We start from the raw sequence: 25,479 nt of genomic DNA on the forward strand, positions 1-25,479 counted from the left end.
GAAAGTAGCCCTGTGAAGATTGGGGAGGGGTTTTCCCTGCAGAGGGAGTAGAGATCACAAAGGCCAGGAGGAACCCAGGCAGGATGACGGCTAGGTTATCCTTCCTGGAGCCTCTCGGGGAGGGGAGCAGGAATGTGTATGTCAGGGTGGGGCACACAGTGACCGACATGGAGAACAGTCACCTAGTACCCTCTCCGGAGGGCTACTTTTAGCTACCTCTACTAGTCAGCTGCTTCGGGCTGGAAGTAATAGGAAGCCTAACTAGGGGTAGATTAATTATAGAAATTTAAAAGTTTTTTTTTAAATCAAACAATCAATCTGAAAATTGGCAACTCCGTCAGCACAGCAACTCAATGATATCATCAAGTTCCTGGGACTTTTCTTTTCGTGTTTTTTCCTTACGATGTCATTCTCTCCTGGCTGCAGGGTAGATGGTAAGCTCCGTGTCCTCGCAGAGCAGCAGACCAAGCAGGAAAGAGATTGCATCCTCTGAAGGCTGCTGAAACAGGGCTGACTAGATGTCAGCATCCCTAGACTAAGAAGGACCAGAGGGTGTGAGCTCAGGCATGGCCCTATCTGCACCCAGCACAGAAGCTGTGCCCCAGGTTAGCCCAGATTGTCTTAGGAGAGAAAACTCATGGAATAACTGAAGGGGGAGTGGGGGGTGTCCCAGGGGAGCCTGTTGTCGCAAGCCCACGTGGAGGAACAGGACTGTGATCTCGGCTGAGCTTTGAGGGGGCAGGAGGAGAGGGCTGCGGAGTGCTAGAGGGGACACAGCAGTGCCTCTACCTTGGAGTGAAAGATGGAGAGCGGGCAGTGCAAGCAGAAGACACTAGTGTGCACAGGATAGAGGTGCACAGTGCAAGCTGGAGGGAGCAGGGGCAGGCTCTGGGCTGACTCCTAGCCTTTGCCCCGTACCCCACCATCTAGGAAATGGGGGTGATAGTGGTAACGTCCGCCCGTAGGGGCTTAGGATGAGTAGCCACTTAGTTCCTTTGAAAGCACACCGAGCAATCTCGGCACACAGCAATCGGTAAGCAAAGGATGGCTCTGGATTTACTGTTATTCTCTGCCACTCACCTCTTCTGGGGTCAGATCATCCTGCATTTATTCGTAGAGCGGACATCTGCTTTACAGACCACAAGGCATCTTCACTTGTGCTCCCTCATGGGCTCCTCTTTACAGCACCTTGGGGCCCTAAGCCTGGAAAACCTTGAGGCGGTGGCAGGGCTGTAGCACTCAAGAGCCTTGAGAGGGGCTGCCCTCTGCTCCTTTCAGGAGCCGCTCCCTCCAGGGGGGCATGTGGAGGAGAGCACTCGGTATGCCTGGGCTCGAGCTGCTCAATGCAGCAGCAGCATTTTTTTTTTTTTCTGTTCATGAGGTCAGGAGCGTTCTTGGCATCGCCTTAGCTGCTCCTCAGTGTGCCCGGGAGGCTGGGGTGGGGCGTAGGGGGTGGAGGGGAGAGAGGTGTGAATGGAGAAGCACGACCTTTTCATTTCTTTCCTCACCAGCGGCAGCATTCACTGCCTCCAGAATCTGGGCATCTGTGGGAGAGCTGAACTCTGTTTTATGAGACGATCTTTTTTTCTTTTTCCCCCTTCTTCTTCTTCTTTTTTTTTTTTTTTTTCTTTTCCCATCAACACTTGTCAGGGATTCAAGGCAAAAAGCCTGGCAAAGGCCTGTGCTTCTGCACCAGCTCAGGCAAAAGATGGGTCTAAACAGGGAACAGAGAGAGGCATTGTTCCAAACACTGCAGAGTGGGAAAAGTAGGTCAGGGAAGAAAATGCAGGTTTGACAGAGCTGGGAATTGAACTTGTCACCTCAGAGCTCATTGGTGTAGAAAGTGAACAGCCAGCAAGGGACCGGGGAGTAACTGCAGTCTGCTGCCAGGCTAGGGGCAGACACATGCTGTGAACAGCCGCCTGCGTGATGGTCATTGCCTCCTTCCAGGGCCAAACGCTGCCATCCTCCCTCCTGCCCCACACTCAAAACCCCTACCCTGGGAAACTCAACCAAGTGATGATTCTAGACGGGAAGAGCAGCTGAGACTGTCTCTGGAGAGAGTGCCAGGCGGCAGCTTCCCAGCCACCAGCTGCATTTGCAGGACTGGGAATTGAGACAACCCCCCTCCACCCCCAGACGAGGCTCTAATTACAATCAACATCACCTTCTAGGAAACTTCTGGGTGGATGGCTACCAGCAGAGAAAAGCTTTCTCCTCACTACCCTCCGGTTGGTACTGGAGCCAGGGGTTCTGGCTGTAGCCTGGGAAGAGGAAAAAATACCTCAATCAACATGCCCAAACCTTGGTAATCCTCCTACTTTCTCCCAGAGTCAAGGTATTGAGCTATTTTGGATGAAGGGTGCTTTCTCCTTGACTCTTATACCACTGCATTTGGAAATATCTCCAATTTCTTGCTCTGGACATGCTTTTTTTATTTTTATTAATTTTTTTTTTTAGAGGGAGAGAGAGCACGAGTGGGGTGAGGGAGGGGCAGAGGCAGAGGGAGAAGCAGGCTCCCCAGTGAGCAGGGAGCCCAGTGAGGGGCTCAATCCCAGGACCCTAAGATCATGACCAGAGCTGAAAGCAGACACTCAACCGATTAAGCCAGCCAGGCGCCTCTGGACACAGCTTTTGCCTCATAAACGCCCCCTCCTCCTTGTGGGTCTCAGACACCTTTCTGTAGCAATAAGAGTGGCTTAGGATCGGTCTCAGACCGCCTGCTACACATTGGCACCAAGAAATGCAAGTTCACTGGATATTCCAACGGACACTTGGATCTGAAAGAAACGTGTAGCTACAGACCACAAACCTCTGTGGCCACCACTCATTCCCAGACTTTTTGTTGTAATTAATGACTTGTTTTCCCTCTCTGTGAAGTGGGGATAGCAGTGGGAATAACACCACTTATTTAAAATGGGAAGACTGTTAGACAGGATCTAAACACTCAGATTCCATTTCTGCCAGCTATTCATCTAGTGACTTTAGGCTATTTGTTGAAATTTATCACCTCAGGTTTCTCAGCTATAAAATGGGAATGATATAATTTATAACAGAGTTGTAAGGTTTCAACCAAACATAAATGAATTTCACATGTGAAAGCACCTTTCCCAGCCTTGGTGCCTAGAGGATGCTTAATCCAATGTTTGCTTCCTTCTTTCCCCATTGTTGATAATACTGAATTTCTGGAGGATGTGTTTGAAGTTAGATATACTGAAGACTAGTTTTTAAAAAAGGGAACAGGGGTGCCTGGGGGGCTCAGTCAGTTAAGCATCTGCCTTTGGCTCAGGTCATGATCCTGGGGTCCTGGGATCAGCCCCGCATCAGGCTCCTTGCTCAGTGGGGAACCTGCTTCTCCCTCTCCCTCTGCTCTTCCCCTTGCTTGTGCTCTCCGGTACTCTCTCTCTGTTGAATAAATAAATAAAATCTTAAAAAAGTAAATTAAAAAATGGAACAGAGAACAGGATATGTCTTGACATCCAGACCTGTGGTGTTCAATAGCATAGCCACTTGCTGCACGTGACCATTTAAATTTAAAATAATTAAAATGAAAATGAAAAACCACAGGTCCTCAGTCACACTAGCCACAGTTCAAGTGTTCAATGGCTACATGTGGCTAGTGGCTGCCATATTGGACAATGCAAATGAAGAACATTTCCATCATTGCAGAAAGTTCTGTTGGACAATGTTGAAAGAATTCTTATAGAAATTACTTTGGCAGCCCGGGTGGCTCAGCGGTTTAGTGCCGCCTCCGGCCCAGGGTGTGATCCTAGAGACCTGAGATGGAGTCCCACGTCGGGGTCCCTGCATGGAGCCTGCTTCTCCCTCTGTCTCTGCCTCAACCTCTCTGTGTCTCTCATGAATAAATAATTTTTAAAAATCTTAAAAAAAAAGAAATTACTTGATCATAATGTTCTTTACCAAAAGAACAAGTTTCTTAAGGCAAAACCTAGATGTATTTTTGCCTTGGAGTATATAATCTTCTTTCAGTGGCATATCCTTTAAGACCCACAGTATTTCTTTCTTTAAAAAATTTTTTTTCATCATGATAAGGGTATTCTTTAATCCCTACCCCCTCTCCCCCACTCCCCTACCCACCTCCCCTCTGATAACCATCAGTCTGTTCTCTATGGTAAAGAGTCTGTTTCTTGCTGTTCCTCTTTCTTTTTTCCTTTGCTTATTTGTTTTGTTTCTTAAATTCCACACCGGAGTGAAATCATGTGGTATTTGTCTTTCTCTGGCTTATTTTGCTTGGTAGCTTCATCAATGTTGTTGCAAATGACAAGATTTCATTCTTTTTTAGGACTGAATAATTTTCCATTGTGGATATATAGATAGATAGATATAGATATAGATATATAATTCTATATCTATATATATCACCTCTTCTTTATCCATTCATCAATCTGTAGACCCTTGGGCTGAGTTTGGTTATTGTAAATAATGCTGCAGTAAATGTAGGGGTGCTTGTATCCCTTTGAGTTAGTGGTTTTGTATTTTTGGGTAAATACCAGGTAGTGTGATTACTGGATCATAGAGAGGTTCTAGTTTTAACTTTAGGTTCTAATTTTAACTTCCTCAGTTTTAACTGAGGAACCCCCATGCTGTTTCCCACAGTGGCTGCACCAGTTTGCACTCCCACCAACAGTCACAAGTGTTCCTTTCTCTCCACATCCTCACCAACACCTGTTGCTTCTTGTATTTTTGATTTTAGCCCTTCAGAACAAGTGTGAGGTGATACTTCACTGTGGTTTTGATTTGCATATCCCTGTGATGAGTGACATGGAGCATCTTTTCAGTTGTCTGTTGGCCATCTCCTCCCGCCAAGCTCATCAGACAGAAAGATGTAGAAGAAGGAAAATGGAGCTTTCATAATGTGCTTCCCTATATGGCTTTGTGCCTGGGAAGTGAGGGAGAAATGCCACCACACTCTAATTGTACTGTGGGGCAAAAGAGGTGACTTTAAAGCAGATAAGAATCCTAATTCTTCGGCCTTCCAAGAGCTGACTCAGAAAGCAGGATTTTGGGGCCCAGGGTGAAAGAGGTTGTTGTTGCCGATGTGATAATGTGAATAAGGAAGTTGGAAAAAAAGAATAAAACAAAATTAGTGTGAAACTAGGAAGAGGGATATTTTGTAAACTCTAAGCTGCTTTGGCCTCTGGCTATCCGTATTAGTATAAAAACTTTTTGGTGGTCATTTTCCACCCCAAGGACCCAAGTGCCCCAAGGACCTGTGACTTCAAGTTTCCATATGACACCCCTTCCCTTGAGGCGGTGAGCATGAGTTATCCAACTGCTCTCACTTTCTGTGATCCAAATAGAGCAGAAGAAGTTTCCTGGAGGGATTAAAATGCACACCTGAATGACTCTAGCCAGCTCCAGCCTGGAGAGAAGCAGGAGTCAGGGTGATGGGGGTGGGGAAGCATGAAATAAGTCAAGGTTAATTCAGCATGTGAGGGAAGTTTGAATTATTCATTTTCTGACCCTGTACCAGGGACTTCTTCCTGCAGTCTGTTACAGTCTCTTTTGGGGCACTCTAGTCACACAGATTTCTCAGCCACCTTTAACAACCATGCCTTGTCTTCTAGTGTTCAGCAAAGGGATGGCCAACCCAGGGCTCTGGTGCCCCTAGCAGTCTGGAAGCTGCCTTTTAGGGGCCCGAGGATGTGGCCTGGCTGGAGGGAGGCAGGGGCAGCCACTTAGCACTTGGTTCCCATTTGGGCTGAGCGGTCAGCAAGGGTAAGAAGGGAGATTAAAAGCAAGAAGTGAGAAAAGCATCTGAGTGTTCAGAGGAGGGTGGGAAGGAGGAGGAGGTTTCATGGAAGATGTGTGATTTGGTTTCCTTACGTCACCGGAGCTCTTTTGTCTTTCCATGACATTTCCAGTGGGAAGTTCAGCCAAAGGAGAGACAAAATCCAGCCGAAGCTTTACTGACTGAAGCAAGCAGAGACCATCAGGGACAGTGGCGATGGCCCCTCAGAGCCGTGGGCCTTGGCTAGCCAGTTCTTGCCCCCAGGGGCTCTTTCTCACGTCTTGCTGTTCCTCAAAGTATGCGTCACAAAATATGCCAAGTGGTTCCAGGATCTCCGAGGTGCTTTGGCTGGCATTTTATTTAACTTGTGACATTTTTGCCTGTTCCTCTTCGAGTGGGCGTCACTACCACCCAAGCCTGCAGTTGTCGCTGAATATAAAATCCTGTCCAGTTATCCCTTGGTTCTGATCGTGCCCCCGGGGCCCCCGCTCCCAACCTGGCTGCGAGAGCTCAGTGTGGATGAGGCACCCATGCAAGGCTCCAGACCGGCCTTTCAGGAGCAGAAACTGAGGAAGGTCCACGAGCAGACTGCACTCGGGAGCTCCAGATTGGAACCTCTTCTCTCTGGTTGAGCCTAACTCCAAAGCCATTTAAAATAGAGATCACAGGCTCAAATGCCTCCAGGGTCCAGGCAGAAGGAAGTGGGTCAAGGAAATGAGTGAAGCGGGGTTGAGAGGACAGCGGTAGGGAGTGGTGAGGACTGCGGTAACTTGCAGAGCATAAGGTGGGTGGACGTAGGAGGAAACCGGCGGGCTGGTCATACAGGAAGGCCAGGCCAACATTTTCCGACTTGCCAGTGTTTTGTGAAGTCTTCAGATTTTAAAATGCTGGCCCAAAGTCAGGCCAAGCAAAAATCATCCTTGGGCCAGATTCAGCCAGTGGGACGCCAGTGTGCAAACCACGATTTGGACTCATGTGTGACAAGGCTGCTTCAAGTATTTGTACCGATTTGCACAAATTATTTGTTTCATGGCTCCTGAAAGCTCCCCTAAAGGGCACTGGTATCAGATAAGGCCAAGGAGTGAGCACCATATTCCTTTTCATGTGAAGCTGTTTTGCTAAGTGGCTTTTCCCAGCCCTCAGCTGTAGAGCTCCCTACCCTGTTCCAAGCATGGCCTGGTCCTTCTTGGGGACTGGAAATTGTGCTCTCGCTCCTCTTCCAGCTAATTGCTTTAATGCATCCTGAATGTATCTACGCTGCCGCCCCTAGCCACTGGGTCATCACTTATTCACAGGCCTAAAGTCCCTTAAGCAGCCTCCCGCTGGCCCTCACGCGGCAGGGGATTAATGTAGTCTGGTTGGTGAGTCAAAAAGAAAGATGACATCATTTTCATGTCAGGAATGAGGATGTGTGTTTGTGTATGTAAGGGTTATGGAGCGCGAAGAGAGGAAAACCAAGGCTACTTCTCTTATAAACTGGCACGGAGCTCCCTCCACCCCCTTCTTTTGCTTTCAATCCAATCTGGCTTCTCCCAAGTGAGTTATTAATATGGGACACAGCCTGGCTTCCTCCCTTCTGTCTCCTCATATAAATCCAACTAATTAATTTAGTTTAACAAGAGGAATCTTTCTCTATCTCTTCCAATCTTCGTCGTTCAGCTTAGATTCTCTTAACTCAAACACACAACACACAACTTTAATAACCACACCTAGACCCTTATCTGTATCATCATGAGATCCACTGTCACAAACTGGGGGGATAGGAATCTTACAATAAAGGGACTTTAGAATGAGAAGATGGGTCAGCTATCAGGTAAAGGCTGGAATTCACATTCTGTCTGGTCCAATGAATGAAAGGAAAATGGAAAGAATCGTGCATGTGCTGGAAATCCAACAATCTGAAGAGATGTACAAATGGGTTTTGGAAAGCTCCACTACATTGAGTTTATTCAATACCGTAGAACAGCGGCATAGGAAGGCCTCCTCCCAAACAATTAGTTAAATTGTGTGTCTCTTTCTGTGTATGAATGGAAAACCCTACCCAAATATGCTATTTATTGCCAGTCTAGAAAATTACCCCCTCCCTCTGCCCACCCCTCCAAACCCTGAAACAATCAGGGCTGTGTTGGTTTCAGCATTGCTCTGTTTTATGTAATGGAGGCAGCACCCACAAGCTGAATAAGGTAAGGGACATTCAGGTCAGAGGGCAGAGGTGAGGGCAAAGCAAGAGTAAATGGGAGCTCTCCTGTTCTCATCCAAGGCAGAAAGGTGTGGGACGGATTTCCCACGTGAATGAGGACTGGTGGAACTTCCCAGATCATTCCTTAGAGCTCCTTTAATTCTTTCCTTGGTGCTGCTAGGGATTTTCTTTCTTTGTGGAAAGTGTCAATGCTTGTCTTTCAAAAGCCAAAAAAAAAAAAAGTAAAAAAAAAAAAAAAAATAGAGGATTTGCAAAAACAAGCGCCATGCTGCCCATTTGCACGCTGGTGCAGAGAGAGGAGTCAGGAACTGCTAATGAATGTACCAGCTGTGTGTGGAAAATCAGCCAAGCTTGGGCTTTGGGCTTTCATTTCTCTGCGGAGATCCTTATTCTAGACTGCCCGTGAGAAACATGAGCATGGCTTCAAGCACAACCCGAATAAAGAGCAAAGGTAATGAAGGTGAGGCTATCCTGGAATATTAGCTGAAAATGAACCCTTGTCTTGAGGAAAAGCAGCTCTAATTCTGTTACTCCTTTCGGATTTGGTAACAATTTAAATACAGGCAAAATCTTTCTCTTTTTAGGACCCGAGACTTTTTAATTCCACTTTCTTAGATTTGAGGACTGGAAAACTTGGTTACTTTTTTTAGGTATGTTTCTCTGTCTCTCTCTTCTCTGTCTCTCTGTCTCTGTCTCTTTTCCTCCCTCTCTTCCTCATTCCCCATCCTCCTTCCCTATATCTTCCCTGTCTTCTTATCCCTCCATTTCTTTTTTTTTCTCTTCCTCCTCTTTTTTTTTCTCTAGACTTATTGAGGTGTAATTGACAAGATTATAATATATTGAAGGTGTGCAACATGATGATTTGCTATACATATACATTGTGAAGCAATTCCCACCACTGAGTTAATTGACGCATCCATCACCTTACATATTTACCTTTCTTTTAGAAAGCACTCTTAAATTCTACTCTCTTAGCAAATTTCAATTACACAATACAGTCTTATCAACTGTAATCATCATGTTATACATTAGATCTTCAGACCTATTCCTTTTAGAACTGAAGGTTTGTGCCCTTTCACCAGCCTCTCCCTAGGTCATTCCTCACATGGTACTAGCCCACCCCAGGCCTTGGCAACCACAATTCTACTCTCTCTGTTTCTACGAGTTCAATTTTTTAAAATTTTTCATTCTTTTTATGTTCTACAACTGAATGATACCATGTAGTATTTGTTTTTCTCTGTCTGGCTTATTACACTTAGCATAATGCCCTCCAGTTTCATCCAGGGCACAAATGACAAAATTTCCTTTTTTTTAAACCGCTGAATAATATTCAATTGTATATATATGTTTCATACTCTTTTTCCATTCATAGGTCGACTGACACTTGGGCTGTTTCTACACCTTGGCTATTGTGAATAGTGCTGCAGCTGACATGGGAGCAGAGTTCTCTTTGAGATAGTGATTCTGTTTCCTTTTGAGATATACCCAGACATGGAATTGCTGAATCATATGGTAGTTTTATTTTGAATTTCTTGAGGAACTCCATACTGCTTTCCATAGTGGCTGCACCAGTTTGCATTCCTACCAGCAGTGTGCCAGCATCTCCTTTCTCTATGTCTTTGATTTGCTTTTCCCTGATGATCATAGTGATGTTAAACACCTTTTAATGTACCTGTTGGCTATTTTCATGTGTTTTTGGAAAAATGTCTTCTCAGATCCTTTGCCTGTTTTTTAACTGGGTTGTTGGTGGTTTGTTTTATTTTGTTTTGTTTTGCCATTGAATTGTATGAGTTTCTTATATATTTTGGATATATATTTTTTTGGATATATATATTTTGGATATTACCCCTTATCTATTGGATATGTGGTTTGCAAATATTCCCTCCCATTCCATAGGTTTTCTTTCCCTTTGCTGACAGTTTCTTTTGCTGCACAGAAACTTTTCAGTTTGATAGAGTACCACATATTTATTTTTGCTTTGGTTGCCTTTGCTTTGGTTTCAAATCCAAACAAATATTGGCCAAGATCAATGTCATGGAGTTTACCAATTGTTTTCTTCTAAGAGTTTTATGGTTTAAGGTCTTACATTCAAGTCCATTTCGAGTTGATTTTTGTGTATGGTGGAAGATGGGGGTTTAGTTTCATTTATTCTTCCTTTTTAATTTGCAAATGGCATACCTACTTTTTGATTGGAGTGGATCAAAATCCTACTGTGTATGAACTTAGGGTTGACGCAATCTTGAGTATGTCCATAGTCGTATGCATCTGTGGAGTGAAAAATATAATTCATCCCTTGTGGAGATCTCCTGCACATTCATTTCTATAATAATGCTAGCCACTGTTTATTGAGCACTTAGTATGCGCAAGGCACTGTACTAAGAGCTTTGCATATACTTTTTCATTTAGTGCAATTACTAAAACTAGGAAGAAGTGGAACATCTCCTTTCTGCATTCCAGTAATCTTTTTTATAAAAAAGATTTTATTTATTTATTTATTCATGAGAGAGGCACAGACATAAGCAGGGGGAGAAGCAGGTCCCTCGAAAGGAGCCTGGTGCAGGACTTGATCCTGGGATTCCGGGATCACGCCCTGAGCTGAAGGCAGATGCTCAACAGCTGAGCCACCCAGGCATCCTTCTGCATTCCAGTAATTCTTTATTAATGGCTTTCTTCATAGACAGGATTTATGCCACAGTGCCCCTCCTAAACCTGCATGGTGACTGTTGCTGAGGACAAAATTGTTTTAGTGTGTAAATATTATTCTTATTCTAGAGAAGAGGTGGAAAGAATATTTTTCAAAGCAGTGAGCCCATGTCCATTTTGGGAAGTTTGCTCACAAGGCACTTGGATGCCTCAAAGTGGATTAACTTATTTACTCCCAAAATTTAGTCTTTGGCAAGGTACTCGATCCATTGTGCTCTAATTTCCTCATTTGTACAATGAGATTGAACTGGTATAGATAAGGGGCTTAGCACAGTGCATGGCAGACTGTAAACATCCAATGAGTGTTAGCTATTATCCTCATTGTCATTATTAAATAATCACAGCAACATGCTTATGATGGTATTTTTAGACCCATTTTACAGATGGGGAAACTAAGGCAAAAAGGACTTAACAACTCACCCAAGGTGATACAGCCAGTCAGTTATTGGAGGCAATAATTCTCATCCCACGTCACTCTCATTACAGCTAAAATTCGATGTTGCCACTCATTATAGGAATACAATTTCTTCCTCCTATAGGAAATGTGAGCTGTGAAACAAGCACAGAATGTCCTGAAGAGTGGACACACGTCACATGAGAAGCATTTTCGATCCCTCTGGTAGAGAGGGAGTGCTTAATTACCATGTGCCACTGCTGTTAACCTCTGCAAATAAGTCTAATTATCGCAGATTAATGAACAGAGCTTAGGCACATCTAAAGGGGCTTTGCTGAGGGGTTTTCATTTCTGCATTTCATTATCTCCATAAACGCTGTTGTTCCCCATGCACACGGTTATGGAACTTTTATTATTTTTTTAGCTGCGCTCTGTGGAATACCAACAACAGTGCCTGCGAAATAGCTCAGGGCAGGGATGGCTTTCCAGGAAATCTTCAGGAAGCCTGCAAGTTGGGTGGCTGCTGCTTCGCTGTTTACTGACGCATCATGCCACATTGGTTCATAGGGAATAAAGCTTAGACGGTTGCCAAGGAAACAGGCTGAGATTTTTGAAATATCTGAAACCATGGTGAAATTTCCAGGAAAAATCAATGTCTTAGTCAAGAGTCAGGTTAAGCCTTCTCTGCATCAGGGTGAGTAGCGACAATGCAAATACAGCTTGAAAGATTCATTCCTGTGTGCACCATGACTTAAAACCGCACGTTCCATGTTGTGATTCTCAGAGAATGTTTTCTACGAATAGAAGTAACCATGTTGGCAGGCCTCATATTGGGAAGTGGCCATCATGCTGGTCCTTAGAGCAGGGCTGAGCCTGGCAGCCGCCTCTGAATGTGCCTGTGAGCACAGACAGGCCCTGGTGAGGACCTTGGGAATCCCAATGTCATATCGTGGCAAGAAAGCAAGCTGGCAGTTAGCCAAGGGCCTCAGCCATGCAGAGGCTGGGACCTAAGGAAGGTCTTGGGCACAATCCACCAGACATGTATCATTAATAAATGATTAGATTTGCAAATCTTGTCAGTAGAGATTGCTATCACAGAATTAATGAAATAAATAATGAAACATTTCCAGTGTTTCTGGCTGGCTTTCAGAGCAGAGTAGATCTCTGCCTTTGTTGCAATTTATGGCTGTCTCTTTGATCAACTCCTGGGGAGTTCAAGGAACGATTTTCCTGCTTCCAACACCCGCCTTCGGCTTTTAGGTTTGCCTTTTTTTTTTTTTTTTAAACTTGACTTTTCATATCATTTTGTACTTCAAACACAAAGGTTCCCCAGGATAATTTCAGATAAAGAAACCCAACAGGGTGAATAATCTGCAGTGAAGAAAATCTGAATCGCACTTGAAGAAACAACCCATTTGACACTGGGTTAGGAATGGGGTAGGGGAGGGATTTTGCTTACAAACGAACACAAAAAAGTTCACAATTTTATTTGAATGTCTCCATTTTGCACTGTCTAAAGCCGAGAGCATTTCCTGATCCAGAAGCAAGCTAAGATGCCACCCAGTGTGGATTACCCAGCAGGCAGACAAAGCATATGTTCAGGACATTAGCCGTGCCAGGGTAGCTCACATTTCTTTTGTTAAAAAAGAAAAAAAACAGATATTTCATATCCCCAAAAAAGTATCAAAATAGCCATGAAGAAATCAGATCCTTGTTGGGTTTCTTTATACTTGTTTTCTGACTCAGTGCCATTTTGATGTGAATTCCCGTTCCGGATTAGGAGGGGATGGAGCCCCAACACTCATTCACTGTATGGGACCTTTAAAGGGCTTCCTGGGATGGAATTTCATCCTTGACTCATAGAGGTCATAAGGCGATACAGCCATTATCCCTACCTTTGACACTTTGGGTAATCTTTTAGAGATGCATACTATATTATCCTAATATTGATACTATAAATAGATTTTCAGTTTTCTCCCTCTGCAAACCCACCCAGCACATTAATGGGCACATACACTCACTGTTTCTTGGAAATCATAGTGAGTCCAAAGGTTGGGGTTCTGATGGATTGCTTGCTCCTGGACTTAACTTCTTGAGAGCTGCCATTGTGTTCTTTTTTAGTTTTTGCTATTGGGAAAGTTACAATGGAACAAAGTTCAGATCTATCCAATTTTTAACGATTCAATTTAAGATATACCTATGAGTATCTTTATCTTTTCTAGTGTCATCCTGTAGCATGGTAATTCCATTGGCAAAACCCACTGGATGTTTCCTGTCTACATGGTTTAGATAATTTCTTTTGTAATCAGATACCTTCCCTGTAGAGAAAACTTTGAAAAATTAGTGGGTTGTTCAGCTAAGGAAATAAAATTAATACTAAAATTACAAGGATCAGAACAAAGCAAGCAAGAAAAACTCCCCTTTGGGCTCATAAAGGGGGTGTAAGGGCCTGCCTATAGGGGGATAAGTATTTTTATGCTATAGTTTTATGATACCTCTTTTGACATATCTCCCACAGTTGGCCAGTTGTTTAATGGGAGTATAGATACAGTTGGTTCCACTCTGCAAGATGAAAATGAGATTTTATTGTTATCAAAATATTTCTGCATTTCTTTGATTCTAAGATGCAGCATTTTTTCATAATTTCATATGATTTCTGACATCAGGAGGCGTATCAAAATCATCATCAGCCTGGCCACAATTGTGATGTGGCTGTCAATACTATGTACATGGCCATTAATATTTTCAGAATGGGTGCCAGCTATTGCAAAGGAAGTCCTGGAGGCAATAAGAAGCATTGCATCACTGACATGGTGTTGGGTGGAAAAACGTGGACATTGATGACACTGGGTCAGAAATAAAACCACAGCTTGCAAAACTGTGATTGGCAAAGCAGACAAATTATACAAACCATGATATGCACAGCAAACCAAGCTTAAAGTATTTTAACACCAGCTTGTTCTGACCCATTCACACCAAGATAAGATCACTGGCTTCCAGCACCTCATCTTATTGCAAAAATTCTGACCTATTCCCTCTCACTTACTACCTTCTGCCCCAACTACCCTATGATTACTGTGGACTTCCCTGACTCCCCTTTTGAAAGCACTGCTAAGACTCTATCAAGATGGTACTTTCTCTTGCTCAGCAAGTTTAATAAACCCAGTTTTGTGTGATCAGCAATGTTCCATGGTGGTCTTGGTACAGAGCTCTGATAATTCAAAAAGAGATTCAGTAGAATCAGGCTCTAATGCTGCAAAGTTTTAGTACTACATTAAAGTATTTATTTAACTTACATTTCCCCTTTAACATATGTACAATAGTGATATATGATAAAATACATATCTAATAAGTTTAAAAGAACTTTGAAATGGTATAAAATGAAAAACTGCAAAAAAGTGTTGTATTATAATTTATTGGCACCAATTTTTCTTTTTTAGTGGCACATAAAATAATGGTGTACTGTACAATGGATGACACTTTGCATTTGATGATATATGGTAATAAAAGCTGGCTAACTTTTACTGGACATTTCTCATGAGCCATGCACTGTGCTAAGTGCTCTACCTGCATGGACTCATTTAATTCTCAGAGCATTGCTAGGAAGTAGGTCATATGATTATCCTCATTTTCTAGATATATAAACTGAGGTATGGAGATGGTCCATGGCTACCTTGAAATAGCTAGCTAATAGCTGGAGGAGTTAGGGCTCAGGTCCAGATAATGTGCTTTTGCTGGACTAGGATACATGGGGAGAAATGGGGCACACAGCACTATTTTCTTAAAACTGGCAGAAAGCATTAATTAAGATGATAGTACTTGCACAAGGCATGTACTAAATTTTAGGATTTGGGCTTTTAAGGGTAATACATTAACCAGTTCTATAGTGCTCCCGGAAGTGAAATTGTTTCCCTTGGGTATTTCAGAAAAGGCGCATTCAGAACCTAAAATATTTGCCAGTTTATTTCTTCCAAAAAAGAGAGTTCGTTGGCGTTCAAAGCCATATATCAGGGTTAAAAAACAAGCAACCAAATAAAAACAAACCTAGCACTAGGGTCATCCATTTAAGTCACTGCTTGACAGCTGTTCTGGGAATGGCTGTTGCCACGGGTTACTGCAGAGCACTCAGCATCTCAGCCTTACCCATCACTTCTAGCCTGGGCTCTTGTGTCTCTGGAGAGATGACCCTTCCCTCCTTTCCCCACCCCCACCTTGGTGGTTTATATTAAAGATTGTTTTTTTCCTTTGAAAGAGAAATGAAATAATAATATGCTGAAAATTCCCTAGATGTTGCCTAGGGTATTCTCTGTCTTTGATGCTTTTGTTGCCCTGTTTTTCCTTGTAGATCACAGCATCAGCACTGCTTTTTCTATAAACCTCAACACAGGGTTCCAACCTGCTGCCTTCTGCAGGTGGAGCTACAATCAGGCATTGTGTATCAATGAATGTACCATCCTATATGTCACTCAATTAATATGTTCTTAATTGGATTCTTCAAATAGTTGGCCATGACAGTGTGTTTTCAGGACTTTTGTTGTCTTTGTTCTTGTTTTCCTTTTTTTCCCCTTTCAAATCCACCCCTCTTATCCTGTCAATGCATTCACATATCCTTTGGACCAAGAGATTTGACCAAGACGCACTGAATTCCCTCCTACCTCCTACTTCCTATTCTTTACACACCGAAGGTTTCAGAAATCCATTAAAATGCCATTTCATACTTACTTTTCTGCTTTAGGAAAGGGGGGAATTAAGGCAGGGCATCTTATTTAGGTAGTGCTATTTACTGGAAATATGTATGCAAAATACCAGCATTACATAGCACCTACTAGTCTAATTATATTCAATGTTAATGGCCACGAAAAGCCTTCAAAATCGTGAAACATATTTGTCCTCTATTAACATACAAAAAAGATAATTTGTGGGAAGTACTTCAAGATTCTTGCAAGAAATTTAGGATACTAACATTCCTTTGTTTCAGGTATTGGATGATGTTTAAGAACCATAGCTTCCACCGATGCTTTGGGTCAAATCAAGCCTCGTTAAATATGCCGTAGGCTTCTCTGACATTTTATAAAAAGGAATTTGCTACCCATTACACTTTTTTTCCTTTGCCTTTTCTTCCCATCACCTGCTCCCCCACCATTACTTTCTAGTCAACACATGCCCCTTTTCTATGGTTTGCTTATAGATTATTAAGAAAAAAGATGTAAACTCACAGGGAGGATTAAGGTAGACACAGCTGGTGTCAACGAAAACAGAGAGAGATGAAAGAGTATTGAGTCCGTCTGAATGGACAGCCCATGGGGTTTTCTTGTGACTCATCCTTGACCTTTACCCTCCCAAATCATGCCTGAGGCAAGTAAACAGCTTTTCAAAGCAGACTACCTTCTGGGACACTTCGTACATTTTCATTTTAATCTCTTTGCAAAGTGGTCAAAAATAAATGTCCCTATGAAGAGAAGTACTACTGACAAAAGTTGAATTTGAAATGACACGGAATCACTCTGCTACCTATCACACAGAGAGTCCTAAACTGCTTAGCGGTTTATTCCAAATGAAAAGGAAAGGAAACAGTCTTCAATGAGTGTTTTAAACATCTCCATATGATTCAAAATGGTTACATGGGCCTTTGAAAATATTGCCTGGAGGCATTATGGGTGATTTAAGTTTTTCTTTGTATTTTGCAGATTATCTATAATGAGTAGGCATTACTTCTTATAATCCACAAAAAGACTTTCAACAGAAATGGAATTACAGTACAGATTTTTAAAATATGAAAATAACCACCCAATGAGTTATTTTTTTATAAATGACGGGAATCAAGAAAACCATTTAATAATGTAGATAAAGTGTCATATGCTGAATATGTATTTTCTGGTATACAAGGTGAGCTAAAGGTGGACTGAAATATTTCTTAGTAACCAGGTAAATATTATCTTCCAGATCAAACAGCTACTCTGCCTTTGTGTATCAGCCCAAATAGAAAAGAAGAAATGTTTCTATCTATCATTGTCATTAGATGCACTTAGCTGTATGAAAGGAAACATAACACCCTCAAATTATTTAACTTATAAGATCTCACTGATGCTGCTTGATAAAAAATGGGGCTTCTGCCCACCAGAGAGATGTGTGGACAGAGGTCTACAATCATCCCTTCATCCCACTTCCAGTGATTCTTTTTTTTTTTTTTTCTTTTTTGTGTGTCTGACAGTACCACTTGATTTGGGTCCCAATGTGTTAAATATTGAAAATGTGCGTAAGGTGGTTAGCTAGCTCTCAGGGTCAATTCAGAGAGACAAGGAAATGGTCCTGTTCTTATGTTGTGGGAAAATGACTTCAAACAATCATGTATCCAGTGAAGTACATATTGGAAATGGAAAACATACTCAAAGAAAACAATAAAAACTTAACTTGAGGTAAAGCAAACTGTTGAGAAATCTAATAGAGAAATGTGTTCCAAGTGCTAGTTACACTAAATCCTAAACATCTAGATTTTTACAGACTCGCAAATCAAATTGCTTTATGGTTAGAGGAGCATTTAATACAGTGTGACCAGTTTAAAGTTAACATTTTGTATTCAGGATGATTAATGACACCATATTGTATTTCAATTACTACAAGATACTTCTCTGTAATAAACGATGGCAATAATATTCACATTAAGTCAATAAAAAACATCTTCAAAGTGTGATGTATAAGTGCCATTATTATAGTATAAGTTGATCACTTCATACAATGAATTATCAACAGTGTAACAGGAAATCTCTATACCAAAGCATATATTTTCATCTCAGTGCACAGGGATTTTGGCAGAGCACTCTCATTAGTATTAATAGTAGTCAAATGAAAGTATTCGCACACAATAACAAGGGGACTATTCCTTCTTTCCCCTAGCTTTCCTATACTCTATTCTCTACGAACTGCATTTTTGTAGGTTCAAGGATGAGAAACCAACTTCTCAAAGCATTTCCAAGTCCAAAGGGAAATAGATGAGACAAGTGGCTTCATGATTTATGCTCCAGAAAACCAATAGTTGGGGAAAACAAATCCCAAATAACAGGTGTTTCTTTTCCTAGAGGTCTGTCCACTTTAGGGAGAAAGTTTGAGCACCAGGAAACTTGGAGACTCTTCTGATGGATAAATCCCTTGGGGGTCATGGCTTTTTAAGTTGTTTTGAATGGTGCCTGGTTACAGAAGTGACAGATGAGATGGCCTAGGGAGCTCAGGAAAGCAAGCACAAGGGAGAGGGTAGGAAGGTGGGTGCTTTCTTACCACCTCTTCCTGCCCTCTTGTCCCTCCCCACATGGTTTCAGCCGGGTTGGTCATCAGGAAAGAATGACTGAGGGGAGGAATCCTTAGGGTGGTGCAGGGATGGGTCCAAGGCCACTGATCTGACTTCACAGCACTTCTAATTTGGAGCTGTGCCCTGTCTAGAGTGACGGCTGCAGAAAGGAGTGAAAATCAGATGAACGAACAAGGCACCAATGTGCGGAGATAGTGGTATTTGTCGGTAAAGCTGTCTCCTGCATGCTTGGATAGACATGTAATTGTCTGGTTGCACTTCCATAATAGTCATGCACAAATATGATCTGCATACTAAAGAGAGGACAGCATGATTTCCTTGTCTGCTTAGGTTATTTTTAAAAATTAGTTTTTTAAACAAAATTCTCTCTTGCAGACCTCATGATACCATAGGTCCAGGTAATTGCTAGTGATATAGTGGAATCAAACAATTTTTAAAAAATAACTTTAGATATAATTCCTAACTTAGTCATTAGGAAAAAACTGAGTAACTCACATGAATGAACAGCATCAGAATAAGAAGCCCTGTTTACTCAAATATAACCTGAAGTCATCAAAGAAGAATTCCAAAGTAGACACCATTGAGAGCAATGAAAATGCCCATAAAGCAGCGATATGAGATGAATAGACTCCAGAATATAGTTAAATTAGATCTATATCAAATCAAAATTTTCCTAGAAACCTGGGTTTGCTGCACACCAATGGCTTGCCATATGACTTCTTTTACAGTCAGAAAGAGCAGGATTCCTATATTCAAATCCTGTATCTACCTATAGCCGTGGTTTGCAAGTTGTAAGTAAGTTACAAGATAACAATGAGAATATCATTAACTTTTTGGGACCTCAGATTCCTCATTTTGCCATAGAGTTGGTGCCCATTGCCCAAGATTCAGTCTTCCAGCTATGTGGAGGTCCTCACATACTTTCTAACTTCATACTTCCTGAGTGTTCTCTTTTGTAATTCTGAATTGTCCCCCAAAATTCGAAAAAAAATGTTGTTTTGTTTGTTTATAAAAAGGTGTCAAAATTCATATGATGGAAAAGCCAGATCTGAACTGACATGAGATTATTTACTGGCTCTATTTAATCCTCTATTTAGTGTGATCTGCTGTAGAAATATTAATGCACTACAATTAATATAATTGGCATATCTAAAATAGAAAATTCTGAATTCTGGAATGCATCTCTGGCTAAAGGGTTCAGATAGGGGACTCTAGGTTTATATAATGATGGTGAAGATGATAGTCCTAACAGTTTTGCTTCTCATTAGCTAGCTTCTTTCTCCTGGTTATGCTAATTGGTTCGGGGCATCTTTATCTCCCAGAGACTTCCCTATATTGTTCCTTTGCTGCCACTGTGACACAGTTTCTGAGAAGAACCTACGAACACTTACTCCTGGTTCCTGGTACTGCTCCTAGTTTTGATTTTGCCCACCCTTTGGTGCTCTGAGCCAACTGTCAGTGCCTTCTGGGAATGAGAAATTTGGCTTTATACTTGTCAAATGGATCAGGACAAAGATTTTGTTGTTCAATTTGGCTGGGAAAAACAGATGGCTTGCTTAGTAAGGATGGAAGGACATGGAGGGTTAGGACAATTCATCTCCTTATAAAATAGAATCCATTCACATACTGGTACCTTATTTATTTCTTATCTGTTATGATTCATTGTATACAAAAAAGGTTCCATTCAAACAATATGCTTTGTGGTATGAATTCCATGATCAAAAACAGGAGTACTATGGGAGGCCCATCGATGTTGTTTAGGATGGGGTTCTCTCTTTCTGGTCCCTCAACATGTGCAGTGGACTATGGTTTGTTCCTTGGTCTCTGCTCCATTAGAAGATTCTACATTTACCCACTGACATATGGCCATAGTCCAAGAAACCTTTTCCCTGTCTCCAGGGAGCTGCCTTGAGCATCTGGTGGAAAAGCCTTCCTCTGTCTTGAAGAAGGGCTTCTTCCTGAAATATTTAAGGTTGGCTGCACCTCAGTTACTACCAAGCAAGCATCAAAGATACTGAAATATTCTCAGTCCTTTCTGGGTCCAAGGTAAATGTTTAAAGGCATTTTCTTTCAAACTTTATCACCCTATCTCCCATGTAAGATATATATATTTCGGATTGCTTCCAAAAGAAATTAACGACTGAAAAGTCAAAAGGCATTGTTCTAAGGCAATTTCACATGTAAGGTGGTCCCTTAGCTTGGAACTGAAAGTCATTCTCATTTAATTACACAAATAGGACAAAAATACATGAAAGAAGAAGTTCAAGTTGCCAATATGTATTTTACAACATAAATGACATGGGAAATAGGTGTCAACTACAAGGTTTGATGGAGAAAGGACACTCCTTTGGGTTGAATTATCAAGAAGATGTTTATGAAGGATACCGGAGTTAAAGCAGACCTTAACATTTGTGTATATTAGAAGGATGGAGATGGGATGGAGATGAAGGGGAAAAGAATGATAAGGCCTCTGAACGGTAATGAAATGTATGGGAAGGTAACTCAGGGTCTGATAGTAAAAGGCCCTGAATGAGAGAGTATTTGTCTTATATGCTGGGAATCTCGCTTCAGTTTGGGAACAGAAGATGCCCTTGCTGTTGTTGCCTTTTTAAGTAAGAGCAATTTGAAATAGGTGTATTGAGTGAAATAAAGAGGGAAGAAATTGGTTATGCAAAACAGTTAAAAAATAACATAAGCACTTTGCACAAATTATCTTGATATAGCAACCCTGGAGGTAGTTACTTATTGTTATCACTGATTTTCAGAGGAGGCTTGGAAATGTTAAGTAACTTGTCCAAGGTCACACAGCTAGCAAGTGGCTGGTCCAGAATTTGAACTTAGATTTGTTTGCCTTCAGAATTGAATTCTTATCTACTTTCCAATAAACCAATGAGTGTGATAATTCAGTTGTTAAGTTACAATGACCTTTATTGAAATGATAGCAGTGAGGATGGAAATGAAAGTTGGAGGTGAGAGATAATGTAAAGGAAGTATCCACAGATCTAGTGACTACGTGAGTGGCAAAGTGAGGATAGGCAGATTTGGTTTCGATGCTTTAAACCTGGATGTTTAGGAGAATTATGGTAAAGGAAGTTAGGAGGAAGCCTTGGCTGAGAGAGACAGATGATGAATTATTAACAAAGCTGCATTCAACACTGGCCTGCAGTTCTTTCTTTTCCTATCTTACTCCTCTATCTTATCCCTACAATCTCTCCTCTTTATTACCAGCATCAGTGGAAGGCAATAGGATGCTTGCTTTAGTCTTGTGCAGAGTCCTATAAGATAAGGCTTATATAACATGTGAGGGTGGGGTGAGGGCAAGGGGGGGGGGAATTAGTATTTAATGAGGCTCCTCAACAGAATTTATTCTCAGTCCTCAGGATTTATTGTAAGTAGATTTCACTGTAAAAATACTATTATACTTACTTTGCACTATTCTCTCAGTAATGGCACTGGGCCCACAGTGCAGTTATAGGACCAAATCACAGTAGGCATTTAAAATTCATGATCTTGCTGCTGTATGGCAGAACAATATAAATTGAAAGGCACAGCCTGGATACCATCTTGTGGTCTTTATAAGGGGAAAATTAGTGGCACTTTGATTCACGAAAGGCTTATGACAGGCCTGGGCCTGTGGTGGCACTAATATAGCCATCACTGGAATGCCAAGAGGTGGCCTGCTGTGTTAACAGCTGTCATTTTGTGCCAAACTCACATAACTAAAAGGTTATGGGCCAATAAAAAAAAAAAAAAAAAGATGCTGCTCTTATCCTTTGGTTATGAGATGCAAGAGCAAGCACTTTGGAAGGCAAGCTACCTTGTTTCCTGCTAAAATATGCCTGTCACCGTGGCCAGTTTCTATGGTGAAAGACATTTTGTAAACATGTCCATGTCGGCATTTCTTTGTCTATTTGGTGAGCCTTGCTGAAGTTTGGACCTCAGAGCTGAGTCCTGGGTCCTGGGGGAAACTGACTTAAGATGGAGATACTTTACCATTTCAGTTAGGATGGTGGCCTGTATGGGGGCCCAGGTGACTCTGAGAGTCAGAATAGCACAAAACCTCTGATATCCAGTGTCAGAAAGACCTGGTTCTGCCACTTGGCAGTATTTCATTTGGTGCAAGTCACATAGCTAGTCTGAACCTGGCTAGATAGATGCAACTAGATAGTTGCCATATCTATATAATGGAATTAAATTCTATTTTTGTTGTGTTGTTTGAAAGATCAGAAATTACATATACTAGATGCTTTAAAATAATAACAAACTTGAGTTCTTAGTCTGCCAGGCTCCATGCTAGACAGTTCAATATGCATTATAGCATTTGATTCTCCTAATTGCCTAAGGAGGTAAATCGTAGTTTTATTTCCTATTTGACAGTTAACAAAACTGAGTCTTATGGAAATGATTTCTTGAAGTGATTTCCCCAGCTAGTAATTGGGAAAATAAGGATTTAAATTCTAATCTGTTGACCCAAGTTTCTGTATTACTAAAGACTAAGTTGTGTTAGTCAAATGGCAGTCATGTTTATGATTTAGATGCTGCCTCACAGAACATAGTATATATTATACTAAATTATACATATATATATATACATATATATATACACAATTCTATAGGGTCCAGTATATATTTATATATTATATATGTATAATATAGTATAAAGTATATTATATAGTATCATTCTACTATGAAGAATTATAGATAAGTATATGTCATCTGTTACCTGTTTCCACGTAGGCTTAATTGAATTTTTGTCATACTCCAAAATTGTAGCTCCAGAGCCTGAATATTTATTTATTTAAATAGTCATAGTTATTGGGAAGAGAAAGTGGTTTAGTATTTAGAGAAGTGGGAGTGGGTATTGTGATTCCTCTTTCTTTTTGCTTTCCACTGACACAAACTTATGTGTTTTATCTCAACCATAGAAGTTCTACATTGGGATTAGTCATCAGAAAAAAGCAAATAATGGCCTCCTAGAAAATGTTTCAAGGAATCAATTAAAGTACAAAATAGTCTTGTTAATCTCCCTTTTGAGGCTATGCTGGTGCCAACACAATGATCCTTGGTGTTGAAGATCATTATACAACCAGTGGTACACAAAACACAAGGCATCTTTAATATCCAATATGCCATCACCAGAGAGAAAACTTAGTTTCCCTTCAATATAAACAGTTGTAGGATGTTTTTGTACTTTTTCCACCCTTGTTTCTAGTGATTATAGTGTTTACAGAATGTTTGGGTAACCTCTAAGAATTTACTCTTCCATGAAAATGCACTTCATGTTTTAATGCTTATAGTTCTGAATCAACACAATTTAGACCTTGATGCTTCTTTGAAATAGGTGATCAGATGGCAGAAGTCAAGATGGGGTTCTGTATCTATGAGTACTCTCCAACATTCAAGTTCTAAGGGTATTTTCTTAAAGGAATTTGGGTACTTATTCTGACTCCTATTGTAGCATTCAGTTTTGTACTATGCCTTATGACAGCCCTGTGGGACAGACACTGTATTTTCCCATGTTATAGATGAGGAAACTGAATTTCAGAGAAATTGAGGTCACCAATTTGACAGGCATGTGCCAAAACTGGACTTCAAATGTAGTCTTGGAATTCCAAAGCACAAGTCATTGAATCCTATAGCATCTTTTGAAGGTTTTCATTTCAGGCTTGATTAAGTATTGGCTCTACTCACAGGCAGTGGGATGCTTCTGGGGAACAAGGTGTGATAATTATTGAGCAAAGTACTGAGGTTGAGAAGGGGCTCTGGCTACTTTGACTTAAGGTTTGATTTTGTTGTACAGCGATGTAAACTTCTGCTGTATAGCTATTTACTTTCATTGTGTCTTATTCTTATAAAGAAATACCTCATAGGATTGGTGTAAAGATTAAATAAGTTAATAGTTAAATAATATTTAAGGACAAAAGACATACTTTTTAGAAGGTAATGATCATTATTCTACCAAATGGTAAGATCACTGTGCTGTTCCTTGCTATAACTATAGCATCTAGAGAGTCATCTGGCACATAGTAGATACTCAAGATATTTTAATCATTATAGATGATTAAATTAATGAATGCATATGGGAACTATAAGATATTATATCCAGTCCTGGGAGCCAAGAATGGTTTAGATTTTGTTAGCTCAGTCCTCTAATCAGCATCATTTGGCAACAAAAATACAAAGAATAAGAGTACTATGGTATTTAGGAGCTGAAATGACCAAGTTAGATCATCTACTCTACTTCACTGGAAATGAGGAACCTGAGGTTCCCAGAAGTAAGGTGACATTGTGTGAGGTTATTCAGTGAACTAACAGAGTTGGTATGAGAACCTAGGTTATTTAACTTTCCAAGGGCTTCACAAACCTGGGGGAAATACACCAGAAATGATTTGAACTGTTTTTTAAAAACAAAAAATCTTTTTTTAAAAAAATTACCTTTTCATAGTTTTCCTCAGAAGGAGGGAAAGACAATGGAAAAAAGAAGAACCATCTCCTTTTTGAAGCTATCAGTTAATATGGAAGGGAATCTCCATAATGTTTGTGATATAAATCTGCATTTCAATTCTGGCTCCTAGCTTTGGATTTGGACATGGGTTGGGATCTCAACTTTGTAATTTGTAATCTCTGTGACCTTGGACAAATCACTTAACTTCTATGAGCGTGAGCATATCTCACCTATGGGGTTATCATGCAGACTTAAAAAGTTGTCATGAGGAAGGTTAAATGAGATGATGAGACTAGAGCACTTAGTACAGGGCATAGCAATAGCACAGAGTAAGTTCTAAATAAGCGGTAGCCATTATTGTAGATCATGTTGATTTTTTTCTACGAATGTCTCACTTAACTATTTCTTGTGAGGTTACCACCCTAGTATAGTTCCTGGATCTATTGGTCCGATACTTTTTTGTTTGTTTCCTCTTCACACCCTACTAAATAGTCTCCTAGCTTTGTTAATATTACTCTCCAAAATTGTCCTTTGGTCTTGATGTTTTATTTCTACATAAAATTTAGTCCTTCTGATTTGTTTTTAAAAATCCTCGTCATAAAGCCTCCCTTTGTCTCTCTTACCCCTCCTTACTGCTCCTTTCAAAGTGTTACTTTCCCACTGGACCATCTCTGCTCTGTCC

At 41.0% G+C, this 25,479-nt stretch overlaps 2 long non-coding RNA genes across 10 annotated transcripts in view; one reads left to right on the top strand and one right to left on the bottom strand.

Moving 5' to 3' along the window:
* The window catches only part of LOC144305899 (uncharacterized), a 62,333-nt gene that overhangs the window by 21,449 nt on the left and 15,405 nt on the right, over nt 1-25,479 (top strand). Inside the window, exon 7 of one of the 4 annotated variants that reach the window (XR_013372915.1) lies at nt 427-657. The exons of the other annotated variants lie outside the window; for them this stretch is intronic. This is a non-coding gene — a long non-coding RNA (uncharacterized LOC144305899). Of the gene's footprint in view, nt 1-426; nt 658-25,479 lie in introns of those variants that run through there. 4 annotated transcript variants of the gene reach the window in all.
* On the bottom strand, nt 259-14,417 carry LOC144305900 (uncharacterized). Of its 6 annotated transcripts, none has more exons than XR_013372918.1 (5): nt 13,065-14,417; nt 11,076-11,204; nt 10,135-10,217; nt 2,168-2,264; nt 259-1,714 (listed from the first exon to the last, which is right to left on the bottom strand). It is a non-coding gene; the product is annotated as an uncharacterized LOC144305900 (long non-coding RNA). The 6 variants fall into 6 exon arrangements; XR_013372921.1 differs by having other exon boundaries at nt 259-535; nt 1,081-2,264; XR_013372920.1 differs by having other exon boundaries at nt 10,131-10,217.

This window comes from Canis aureus, chromosome 36, assembly GCF_053574225.1.
Source record: "Canis aureus isolate CA01 chromosome 36, VMU_Caureus_v.1.0, whole genome shotgun sequence".
Classification (NCBI taxonomy): Eukaryota; Metazoa; Chordata; class Mammalia; order Carnivora; family Canidae; genus Canis; species Canis aureus.